Below are 11,603 nucleotides of genomic sequence, written 5' to 3' on the forward strand. Positions count from 1 at the left end.
ATATGAGAAAGTGGGAAAATAGAGGGGAAGGAAGATGGAGAGGAAATCGAGGGACAGGGTGAAGGGGAATGGAGAGAGAGAGTGAGGGGAATGGAGAGGTGTGAGGGATGCAGAGAGTGTGAGGGGAGAATGGAGAGAGAGTGAGGGAAATGGGGAGGGGGTGGAGAGAGAGAGAGGGGGGAATGGAGAGAGCGTGAGGGAAATCGGAAGGGGGGATGGAGAGAGAGTGAGGAGGGGATAAAGAGAGAGTGAGGGAAATGGGGAGGGGGTGGAGAGAGGGGGGATGGAGAGAGGGGGATAGAGAGAGAGTGAGGGAAATGGGGAGGGGGTGGAGAGAGAGGGGATGGAGGGGGGTAATGGAGAGAGAGTGAAGGAAATGGAGAGGGGGTGGAGAGAGAGAGAGGGGGATGGAGAGAGAGTGAGGGAAATGGGGAGGGGGTGGAGAGAGAGGGGGGATGGAGAGCGAGTGAGGGAAATGGGGAGGGGGTGGAGAGAGGGGGGAATGGAGAGAGAGTGAGGGAAATGGAGAGGGGGTGGAGAGAGAGAGGGGGGAGTGGAGAGAGAGTGAGGGAAATGGGGAGGGGGTGGAGAGAGAGAAGGGGTGAATGGAGAGAGAGTGAGGGAAATCGGGAGGGGGAACGGAGAGAGAGTGAGGGAAATGGAGAGGGGGTGGAGAGAGAGTGAGGGGGGGATGGAGAGAGAGTCAGGGAAATGGGTAGGGGATGGAGAGAGAGGGGGAATGGAGAGAGGGGGAATGGAGAGAGAGAGGGTGAATGGAGAGAGGGGGAATGGAGAGAGAGGCAATGGAGAGAGGGGGGGAATGGAGAGAGAGGGGGAATGGGGAGAGAGGGAATGGAGAGAGAGGGAATGGAGAGAGAGGGAATGGAGAGAGAGAGGAATAGAGAGAGAGAAATGGAGAGGGGGGGATGGAGAGAGAAGGGGATGGAGAGAGAGGGGGAATGGAGAGAGAGGGGGAATGGAGAGAGAGAGTGGGAATGGAGAGAAAGGGGGAATGGAGAGAGAGAGGGGGAATAGAGAGAGAAGGGGAATGGAGCGAGAGGGGGAATGGAGAGAGAGGGGGAATGGAGAGAGAGAGGGGGAATGGAGAGAGAGAGGGGGAATGGAGAGAGGGAGGAGGAATGGAAAAAGAGAGGGGGAATGGAGAGAGGGGGGAATGGAGGGAGAGATTGAATGGAAAGAGAGAGGAATGGAGAGAGAGAGGGGGAATGGAGAGAGTGAGGGGAATGGAGAGAGGGGGAATGGAGAGAGAGAGAGGGGGAATGGAGAGAGGGGGAATGGAGAGAGAGGGGGGAATGGAGAGAGAGGGGGAATGGAGAGAGAGGGGGAATGGAGAGAGAGGGAATGGACAGAGAGAGGGAATGGAGAGAGAGAGGAATGGAGAGAGAGGGAAATGGGGACGGGTGGAGGGGGGATGGAGAGATAGTGAGGGGGGATGGAGAGAGAGTGAGGGAAATGGAGAGGGGTGGAGAGAGAGAGTGGAGAATGGAGAGAGAGTGAGGGAAATGGGGAGGGGGTGGAAAGAGGGGGCATGGAGAGAGAGTGAGGGAAATGGAGAGGGGGTAGAGAGAGGGGGGGATAATGGAGAGAGAGTGAGGGAAATGGGGAGGGGGATGGAGAGAGAAAGAGAGGGAAATGGGGAGGGATGGAGGGGGGTGGAGAGAGAGAGGGGGGAATGGAGAGAGAGTGAGGGAAATCGGGAGGGGGACGGAGAGAGAGTGAGGGAAATGGGGAGGGGGTGGAGAGAGAGGGGATGGAGGGGGTAATGGAGAGAGAGTGAGGGAAATGAAGAGGGGTGGAGAGAGAGAGAGGAATGGAGAGAGTGTGAGGGAAATGAAGAAGGGTGGAGAGAGAGAGGGAGAATGGAGAGAGAGTGAGGGAAATGGGGAGGGGTGGAGAGAGGGGGAATGGAGAGAGAGTGAGGAAAATGGAGAGGGGGTGGAGAGAGAGAGGGGAGAATGGACAGAGAGTGAGGCAAATGGAGAGGGGTGGAGAGGGACTGAGGGAAATGGAGAGAGGGTGGAGAGAGAGTGAGGGAAATGGAGAGAGAGTGAGGGAAATGAAGAGGGGTGGAGAGAGAGAGGGAAATGGGGAGGGAATGGAGAGAGAGTGAGGGGGGAATGGAGAGTGAGGGAAATGGAGAGGGGGTGGAAAGAGGGGGCGGATAATGGAGAGAGAGTGAGAGAAATGGGGAGGGGGTGGAGAGAGATAGAGGGGGATAATGGAGAGAGAGTGAGGGAAATGGAGAGAGAGTGAGGGGGGAATGGAGAGAGAGTGAGGGGGGATTGGAGAGTGAGGGCAATGGGGAGGGGGTGGAGAGAGAGTGAGGGAGGAATGGAGAGTGAGGGAAATGGGGAGGGGGTGTAGAGAGGGGTAATGGGAGAGTGAGGGTAATGGGGAGGGGGTGGAGAGAGGGGGGATGGAGAGAGAGTGAGGGAAATGGGGAGGGGGTGGAGAGAGGGGGGATGGAGGGAGAGTGACAGAAATGGAGAGGGGGTGGAGAGAGAGAGAAGGGGGGAATGGAGAGAGAGTGAGGGAAATGGGGAGGGTGTGGAGAGAGGGGATGGAGAGAGAGTGAGGGGGAATGGCAAGAGAGAGGGAAATCGGGAGGGGGGATGGAGAGAGAGTGAGGGAAATGGGGAGGGGGTGGAGAGAGGGGGGATGGAGAGAGTGAGGGAAATGGGGAGGGGTGGAGAGAGGGGGGATGGAGAGAGAGTGAGGGAAATGGGGAGGGGGTGGAGAGAGGGGGATGGAGAGAGAGTGAGGGAAATGGGGAGGGGGTGCAGAGAGGGGGGATGGAGAGAGAGTGAGGGAAATGGGGAGGGGTTGGAGAGAGGGGGGATGGAGAGAAAGTGAGGGAAATGGGGAGGGGTGGAGAGGGGGGGATGGAGAGAGAGTGAGGGAAATGGGGAGGGGGTGGAGAGACGGGGATGGAGAGAGAGTGAGGGAAATGGGGAGGGGGTGGAGAGAGGGGGGATGGAGAGAGAGTGAGGGAAATGGGGAGGGGGTGGAGAGAGGGGGGATGGAGAGAGAGTGAGGGAAATGGGGAGGGGGTGGAGAGAGGGGGGATGGAGAGAGATTGAGGGAAATGGGGAGGGGTTGGAGAGAGGGGGGATGGAGAGAAAGTGAGGGAAATGGGGAGGGGGTGGAGAGAGAGGGGATGGAGAGAGTGGGGGAAATGGAGAGGGGTCAGAGAGAGAGAGGGGGATAATGGAGAGAGAGTGAGGGAAATGGGGAGGGGTGAAGAGAGAGTGAGGGGGAGTGGAGAGTGAGGGAAATGGGGAGGGGGTGGAGGGAGAGGGGATGGAAAGGGGGGGTAATGGAGAGAGAGTGAGGGAAATGAAGAGGGGTGGAGAGAGGGAGAGGGGAGAATGGAGAGAGAGTGAGGGAAATGGAGAGGGGGATGGAGAGAGAGTGAGGGGGGAAAGGAGAGAGAGGGAAATGGAGAGGGGGTGGAAAGAGGGGGGATGGAGAGAGAGAGTGAGGGAAATGGAGAGGGGGTAGAGAGAGAGGGGGGGATAATCGAGAGAGAGTGAGGGAAATGGGGAGGGGGTGGAGAGAGGGGGGATGGAGAGAAAGTGAGGGAAATGGGGAGGGGGTGGAGAGAGAGGGGATGGAGAGAGTGGGGGAAATGGAGAGGGGTCAGAGAGAGAGAGGGGGATAATGGAGAGAGAGTGAGGGAAATGGGGAGGGGTGAAGAGAGAGTGAGGGGGAGCGGAGAGTGAGGGAAATGGGGAGGGGGTGGAGGGAGAGGGGATGGAAAGGGGGGGTAATGGAGAGAGAGTGAGGGAAATGAAGAGGGGTGGAGAGAGGGAGAGGGGAGAATGGAGAGAGAGTGAGGGAAATGGAGAGGGGGATGGAGAGAGAGTGAGGGGGGAAAGGAGAGAGAGGGAAATGGAGAGGGGGTGGAAAGAGGGGGGATGGAGAGAGAGAGTGAGGGAAATGGAGAGGGGGTAGAGAGAGAGGGGGGGATAATCGAGAGAGAGTGAGGGAAATGGAGAGGGAGTGGAGAGAGAGTAAGGGGGAATGGAGAGTGAGGGAAATGGGGAGGGATGGAGAGAGGGGGGATGGAGATAGAGTGAGGGAAATGGGGAGGGAGTGGAGACTGAGGGGAGAATGGAGAGTGAGGGAAATGGGGAGAGCTGGAGAGAGGGGGGATGGAGAGTGAGGGAAATGGGGAGGTTGTGGAGAGAGGGGGGATGCAGAGAGAGTGAGGGAAATGGGGAGGGGGTGGAGAGAGAGTGAGGGGGGAATGGAGAGGGAAATGGGGAAGGGATGGAGAGAGAGAGAGGGGGAATGGAGAGAGAGGGGGAATGGAGAGAGGGGGGAATAGAGAGAGGGGAAATGGAGAGAGAGTGGGAATGGAGAGAGAGGGGGAATGGAGAGAGAGGGGCAATGGAAAGAGAGAGTGGGAAAGGAGGGGGGAATGGAGAGAGAGGGAATAGAGAGAGAAGGGGAATGGAGCGAGAGGGGGAATGGAGAGAGAGGGGGAATGGAGAGAGAGAGGGGGAATGGAGAGAGGGAGGAGGAATGGAAAGCGAGAGGGGGAATGGAGAGAGGGGGAATGGAGAGAGAGATTGAATGGAAAGAGAGAGGAATGGAGAGAGAGAGAGGGGGAATGGAGAGAGTGAGGGGAATGGAGAGAGAGAGAGGGGGAATGGAGAGAGGGGGGAATGGAGAGAGAGGGGGAATGGAGAGAGAGGGGGATGGAGAGAGAGGGAATGGACAGAGAGAGGGAATGGAGAGAGAGAGGGAATGGAGAGAGAGAGGAATGGAGAGAGAGCGAAATGGGGACGGGGTGGAGGGGGGATGGAGAGATATTGAGGGGGGATGGAGAGAGAGTGAGGGAAATGGGGAGGGGGTGGAAAGAGGGGGCATGGAGAGTGAGTGAAATGAAGAGGGGTGGAGAGAGAGAGGGAAATGGGGAGGGGATGGAGAGAGAGTGAGGGGGATAATGGAGAGAGAGTGAGAGAAATGGGGAGGGGGTGGAGAGAGATAGAGGGGATAATGGAGAGAGAGTGAGGGAAATGGAGAGGGAGTGGAGAGAGAGTGAGGGGGAATGGAGAGAGAGTGAGGGGGGATTGGAGAGTGAGGGCAATGGGGAGGGGGTGGAGAGAGAGTGAGGGGGGAATGGAGAGTGAGGGAAATGGGGAGGGGGTGTAGAGAGGGGGAATGGAAGGAGAGAGAGGGTAATGGGGAGGGGGTGGAGAGAGGGGGGATGGAGAGAGAGTGAGGGAAATGGGGAGGGGGTGGAGAGAGGGGGGATGGAGGGAGAGTGACAGAAATGGAGAGGGGGTGGAGAGAGAGAGAAGGGGGGAATGGAGAGAGAGTGAGGGAAATGGGGAGGGTGTGGAGAGAGGGGATGGAGAGAGAGTGAGGGAGGAATGGAGTGAGGGAAATGGGGAGGGGGTGGAGTAGGGGGAGAGAGAGAGGGGGGAATGGCAAGAGAGAGGGAAATCGGGAGGGGGGATGGAGAGAGAGTGAGGGAAATGGAGAGTGGGTGGAGAGAGGGTGAGGGGGGATGGAGAGAGAGTGAGGGAAATGGGGAGGGGGTGGAGAGAGAGTGAGGGAAATGGGGAGGGGGTGGAGAGAGGGGGGATGGAGAGAGAGTGAGGGAAATGGGGAGGGGGTGGAGAGAGGGGGGATGGAGAGAGAGTGAGGGAAATGGGGAGGGGTTGGAGAGAGGGGGGATGGAGAGAGAGTGAGGGAAATGGGGAGGGGGTGGAGAGAGAGGGTATGGAGAGAGTGAGGGAAATGGAGAGGGGTCAGAGAGAGAGAGAGAGAGGGGGATAATGGAGAGAGAGTGAGGGAAATGGGGAGGGGTGAAGAGAGAGTGAGGGGGAGTGGAGAGTGAGGGAAATGGGGAGGGGGTGGAGGGAGAGGGGATGGAAAGGGGGAGTAATGGAGAGAGAGTGAGGGAAATGAAGAGGGGTGGAGAGAGGGAGAGGGGAGAATGGAGAGAGAGTGAGGGGGGAAAGGAGAGAGAGGGAAATGGAGAGGGGGTGGAAAGAGGGGGGATGGAGAGAGAGATAGTGAGGGAAATGGAGAGGGGGTAGAGAGAGAGGGGGGATAATCGAGAGAGAGTGAGGGAAATGGAGAGGGAGTGGAGAGAGAGTAAGGGGGGAATGGAGAGTGAGGGAAATGGGGAGGGATGGAGAGAGGGGGATGGAGATAGAGTGAGGGAAATGGGGAGGGAGTGGAGAGTGAGGGGATGGAGAGAGAGCGAGGGAAATGGGGAGGTTGTGGAGAGAGGGGGGATGCAGAGAGAGTGAGGGAAATGGGGAGGGGGTGGAGAGAGAGTGAGGGGGGAATGGAGAGAGGGAAATGGGGAAGGGATGGAGAGAGAGAGGGGGGGAATGGAGAGAGAGGGGGAATGGAGAGGGGGGGAATAGAGAGAGGGGAAATGGAGAGAGAGGGGGAATGGAGAGATGGGGGAATAGAGAGAGATGGGGGAATAGAGAGAGAGGGGGCAATGGAAAGAGAGAGTGGGAAAGGAGGGGGGAATGGAGAGAGAGGGAATAGAGAGAAAGAGGGAATAGAGAGAGAAAGGGGAATGGAGAGAGAGGGAATGGATATAGAGAGAGGGGGGGATGGAGAAAGAGGGGGGATGGAGAGAGAGGGAATGGAGAGAGAGGAATGGAGAGAGAGAGGAATGGAGAGAGAGAGGAATGGAGAGAGAGGGGAATGGAGAGAGAGGGAGAATGGAGAGAGAGAGAGGGGAATGGAGAGGGAGTGGAGAGAGAGGGGGGAATGGAGAGAGAGAGGAATGGAGAGAGAGAGGAATGGAGAGAGAGGGGGAATGGAGAGAGAGGGAGGATGGAGAGGGGGGAAATGGAGAGGGAGTGGAGAGAGAGGGGGGAATGGAGAGAGAGGGAGAGGAATGGAAAGAGAGGGGAATGAAGAGAGGGTGGGTAACAGAGGGAGAAAGACTGGGGATGAAGAAAGGGAGGATGGGGTATGTTTTGATCTGGGGGAGAGTGTTGGGAGGAGGTGAAGAGATTGTGTGTCGAGTTGGGGAGGTAATTGCTGGGTAGAAGGTGTGAGAATGGAATTGAAGGTGGAGGGAGAGTCTGATTTTGGGAAAAGGGTGGGTGGGTGATGAAATGGAGGAATAGTAAACTGATTTATCACGTCCCCTGTTCTCAGGTACAATAAATAAAAAAAACTGTGTTTTGCAAACCATCCACAGATTATATCATTACACCGTACATTGAGGAATAGATGGGAAAACAATCAGCATACGCAGAATATCGTGTTCCAGTTCCCGCAGCAGCCAGACAACAATGTACAAAGGCCACGGCCAGGTAGATCGGTAGATCACAAATTGGTCTTTATTGTCCAGAAACTCCATTTAACCTAGCAACAGAAGTGAAGCTGCCCTTAAGCCTGGCGGGATATGCTTTCGGGCTTTAGTTCCTTCTGCCCAATGGGGGGGTGGGGGGGAGAGAAGGGAGAATGTTCAAGTTGGGTGGAGTCTTCGATAATGCTGGCTGCTTTACTGAGGAAGTGAAGTGTAGACAAACTGTGAGATGGAGCTGGAGGATGGTTAATTTTTAATTGGTTTGTAACTGTCAGAAGTACCAAGGTGGAGTGACAAACTTTGTATTGCGTGCATCCACTTAGATCACCGCATCACGTCAGTACACTGAGGTAGTTTGCACAAGGGAAAACAATCAGAATACAGTGTTATTGTTACAGGGGCAGGCAGATAATCATGTTCAAAGACCATGACGAGGCAAATCAGGAGATCAAGAATTCATCTTTCTTGTACTAGGGAACCATTCAATATACTTATAATGGCAGGATAGGAGTTGTCCGTGGGTGTGGCAGTATGGGCTTTCAAGCTTTTGTATCTTCTGCCCTATGGCAGGGACAGAGTAGGAGGGGTCCTTGAATACGTTGGCTTGCTTTCCAATGTAGTGATGTGCAGACAGAGAAAATGGGTAGGGGGACGGTAGTGGAGCAGAGGTGAGGAATGGAAAGGAGTGGAGGAGTGGTGTAAGGTGGGAATTGAGGAGGGTTTGGGGAAGTGGAGGGAAGGGAGGCGACAGAGGATGAGGGAAGGGAGAGGAATTTAGGGAAAATTTGAAGGGGAAGGAGAGGAAGGAGGAAGAAATGGAGGGGAAAGGTACAGGATGGGAGTAGGAAATAGGGGAGGGCGGAAGTAATTGCGTGGGAGTAAAGGAGAAGTGAATAGAAGGGTGTGAATGAAGGGGAGTGATTGGGAATGACTGAATGGGGGAAAGAATGGAGGGGAGTGATTGAAGTGCGAAAGGATGGAAGAGGAGTGAAATGAGGAGAGACAATGGAGTGGGTGAATGGAGGGTGGAAATAATGGAGGGGAGTGATTGGAGTGGGAGAGAATGGAGAGGGAAAATGGTGGGGAGTGAATTAAGGGGGAGAGAATGAACGGGGAGTGAATGGAAGATGGAGATCCCAGTGTAAGAAACTTCAGCCACTTCCATTTACCGCAGGTGGTGTCAGGCATTCAGAGCTCAAAGTAAATTTGCTGTCAAACCCGTTTGTACATAAATGTACCATATGCTACATTGAGATTAACATTCTTGCAGGCATTTACAGGAAATATAAATAAAAGCAATCGAATCTACAAAACAAATTATGTAAACAAAGACTGACGAACAATCAGTTTGCAGAAGGAGCCAAGATGTTCAAATTTTAAAGATGGCTGAGAACATGGGTTATAAAGACACTTTGGAAGTGAGGCTGTAGGTCATAGAATCGGTACCGAGTTGAGGTGAGTGATGTTCTCCAAGCTGGTTCAGGAGCATGATTGCTGCAGGGTAATAAATAGCGGAGACTTGCCCGTGAGGAGCAGGACACAATCCAGTTACGAGCCTGAGAGTCTACTCTCGCTCATTAGCAGAGCGTTGCAAGGGGACATTGATGGTATTGACCGAGGAACGGGCTCACAGCGGGTCAGCCTAAGCATACTCACTCATTGCAGTCTGGATCCAGACAAGAGTCAGAGATGCAAGGCATTCTGGGGATGCGGGAAGTCATGGGCAAAACGCCAGGGGAACTCAGCAGGTCAGGTAGCATCTTTGGAGGGTAATGAATAGTTGACTTTCGAGCCGAAACTCTTCCTCAGGAAAACGTTGACTGTTTATTCCCCTCCATAGATGCTGTTCGATTTCTCTTACAGCATTTTGCGTGTGTTGTTAAAGTGTCAGAGAATCACTCAGCACAGTGTGCTGGCTCATGCCAACCAACCTATTGCTTGCGTTGTTCTGTTGAACATTGTTGAAGTGTGCCAGAAGGCATGGCCACACTCGTAGGCACCCCCGCGCCCCCCACCCCCCAACACATCCTGAGGCTGTCTTGGTTGTTCACTCAAAAGACCGGCGTACATACAAGAAACTAATGAATTTGAGCATCATGGGAGGCGGTTGTGGCCGATGCAGGTCAGTCATTCCCAGTCACAAGACCAAGCTCTCGGCCTCTCGTTCATCTGTCTGCCCAGTGAACTTCCTTCAGCTGTGAGGCCAGAAGTGGGGGTGTCCGTCCACAGGAGACTGCAGCACATCTGGTGCTCTTCGCCGCTTCTCGGGGAAACGAACCAGCCCAACTCCGAATGCGGAAAGGTCCCAGGCAAGCTCCAGGCCCGGTCTGAGAGGTGGCAGGGCACATCGATGCCACGCGGTTACAGGCAATGATCATATCCCGCAGAAGAAGCCCAGCCATCAGTCCCTGATAGCCAATGGTATGCCCACGTCTGAATTCCCAGCCATCAGCCCCTGACATCCAATGGTACGCCCACGTCTGAATAACCAGCCATCAATGTCCAATGGTATGCCCAGCCATCAATATCCTGTGGGATGTTAGCATCGGAAACGGAATCAAAGTAGCCATGTAAGCAAGAGCAAGTTTGAAGGGGGGACTGTGAGAGGGGGGACAGTGAAGGGGAAGGCATAAGAACTTAAGAAATAGGAGCAAGAGTAGGCCATCTGGCCCATCAAGCCTGCTCTGCCATACAATAAGATCATGGCTGATCTGGCCATGGACTCATCTCCACCTACCTACCTTTTCCCCATAACCCTTAATTCCCCTACTAGGCAAAAATCTATCCGACCTTCGCTTAAATATATTTACTGAGGTAGCCTCGACTGTTTCATTGGTGGATAGATTCACCACTCTACTGCCTTTCCTCATCATCTCAATGGCAGTAGTGGAAGGGAGGGAATAGAGAGATTGTGGGTTCAGGGGTCGGGGAGAGTGAGTCAGAAGGGGAGAGAAGAGAGTGGATGGGGAGGGAGTGGACATATCGAGCGTTCGGAGTGAGGGGATATTGTGAGGGGGAGGGAGTGAGGAGAGAGTTCAAGGGTTCAGAGGTGAGGGGAGTGAGGGGGAATGGAGTGAGGAGGGAAGAGTGCTGTGAAGGTGTGAATGGACAGATTTGAGTGTTCAGTGTGATGGGGATTGTTGGGGTGGGAGAGGGAGGAGTGGCCAGAGTAAAGGGGGTGAGAGAGGTGGCAAAGTGATGGACAGTGGAGGGCGTGGAAGGGAGGTGGGGAGAAGGCATGGTTTAAGCGAGGGGCGGGTGAGTGGGAGGTCGTGAGGGGAAAATGAATGAGGGCAATGAGGGGAGATTGTGAGGAGGGAGGGAGAGTGGGGTGAGTGAGTGATGAGATGGGAGGACTGAGGAGTGAATGAGGGTAGTGAGGGGAGGGAGTAGAGAGGGGTGAGTGAGATATGAGGTGGTAGGAGTGAATGAGGGGATGTAGGGAGGGAGGGAGGGTGTGAGAGTATGTGGGAATGGACAAGAGGGGAGGGAATGAGGTCTGAGTGAGGGGCAGATAAGGTGAGATAGAGCTGGGGGGTCCACAGTGAGGGCTGGAAGAGAGTTGAGGATTCCAGGGGAAAGGGCTGGCCAGGGGGTGAGAGTTTGGATGAGGGGGTCAGGGATAGTGGAGGACAGAATAAGATGTCAGGGGGAGGGTGAGGTGGTGGTGGGGGTGCTAGCCACAGTGTGGGAACGGACAGGGAGGGAACGGGAGCAGAAAGTGTTCACTGGACCTTGGAGGCAGGAATGAGGAAGTGCGTGCAGTGAGAGAACCCTCCCCCTTCTCCCTCTGTTGGGGAGCATTAGGTGCCGGCTGGGACAGGAGAAGAGCGGGGAGGGGTGCACTGTAGGTAAACAGGAAGAAACAGGGAGAGGATCAGGAAAGAGAGAGGGAGAGGGAATAGAGGGGGAGGGATTGAGAGGAGAGAGAGAGAGAGAGAGAGAGACACACACACAAAACAGAACAGGAACTAAGAGAGAGGCACAGTAAGAAAGAGCCACAAAAATGGGAGAGAGAGGGAGGCAGAGAGATACACGGTGGGGAGGGGGAGGAGAGAGAGAGAGAGAGAGAGAGGGAGGAACTGCGAGTGTGACAGAATGGTAGAAACAAAAGGAATGGCAGAGACACACACACAAAGACAGAGAGCAAGACAGAGACTGGAGGTATGAGTGGGGGAGAGAGAGAGAGGGAGGGAGGGAGGGAGGGAGGGATAGAGACATGGATAGGAAGAGAGATGCGTGGAACTGGGGGCGTGGGAAACATCCAGAGGAAGTCAGATTAAGG

The sequence above is a fragment of the Mobula hypostoma genome, chromosome 10 (genome assembly GCF_963921235.1).
Source record: "Mobula hypostoma chromosome 10, sMobHyp1.1, whole genome shotgun sequence".
Lineage (NCBI taxonomy): Eukaryota > Metazoa > Chordata > Chondrichthyes > Myliobatiformes > Myliobatidae > Mobula > Mobula hypostoma.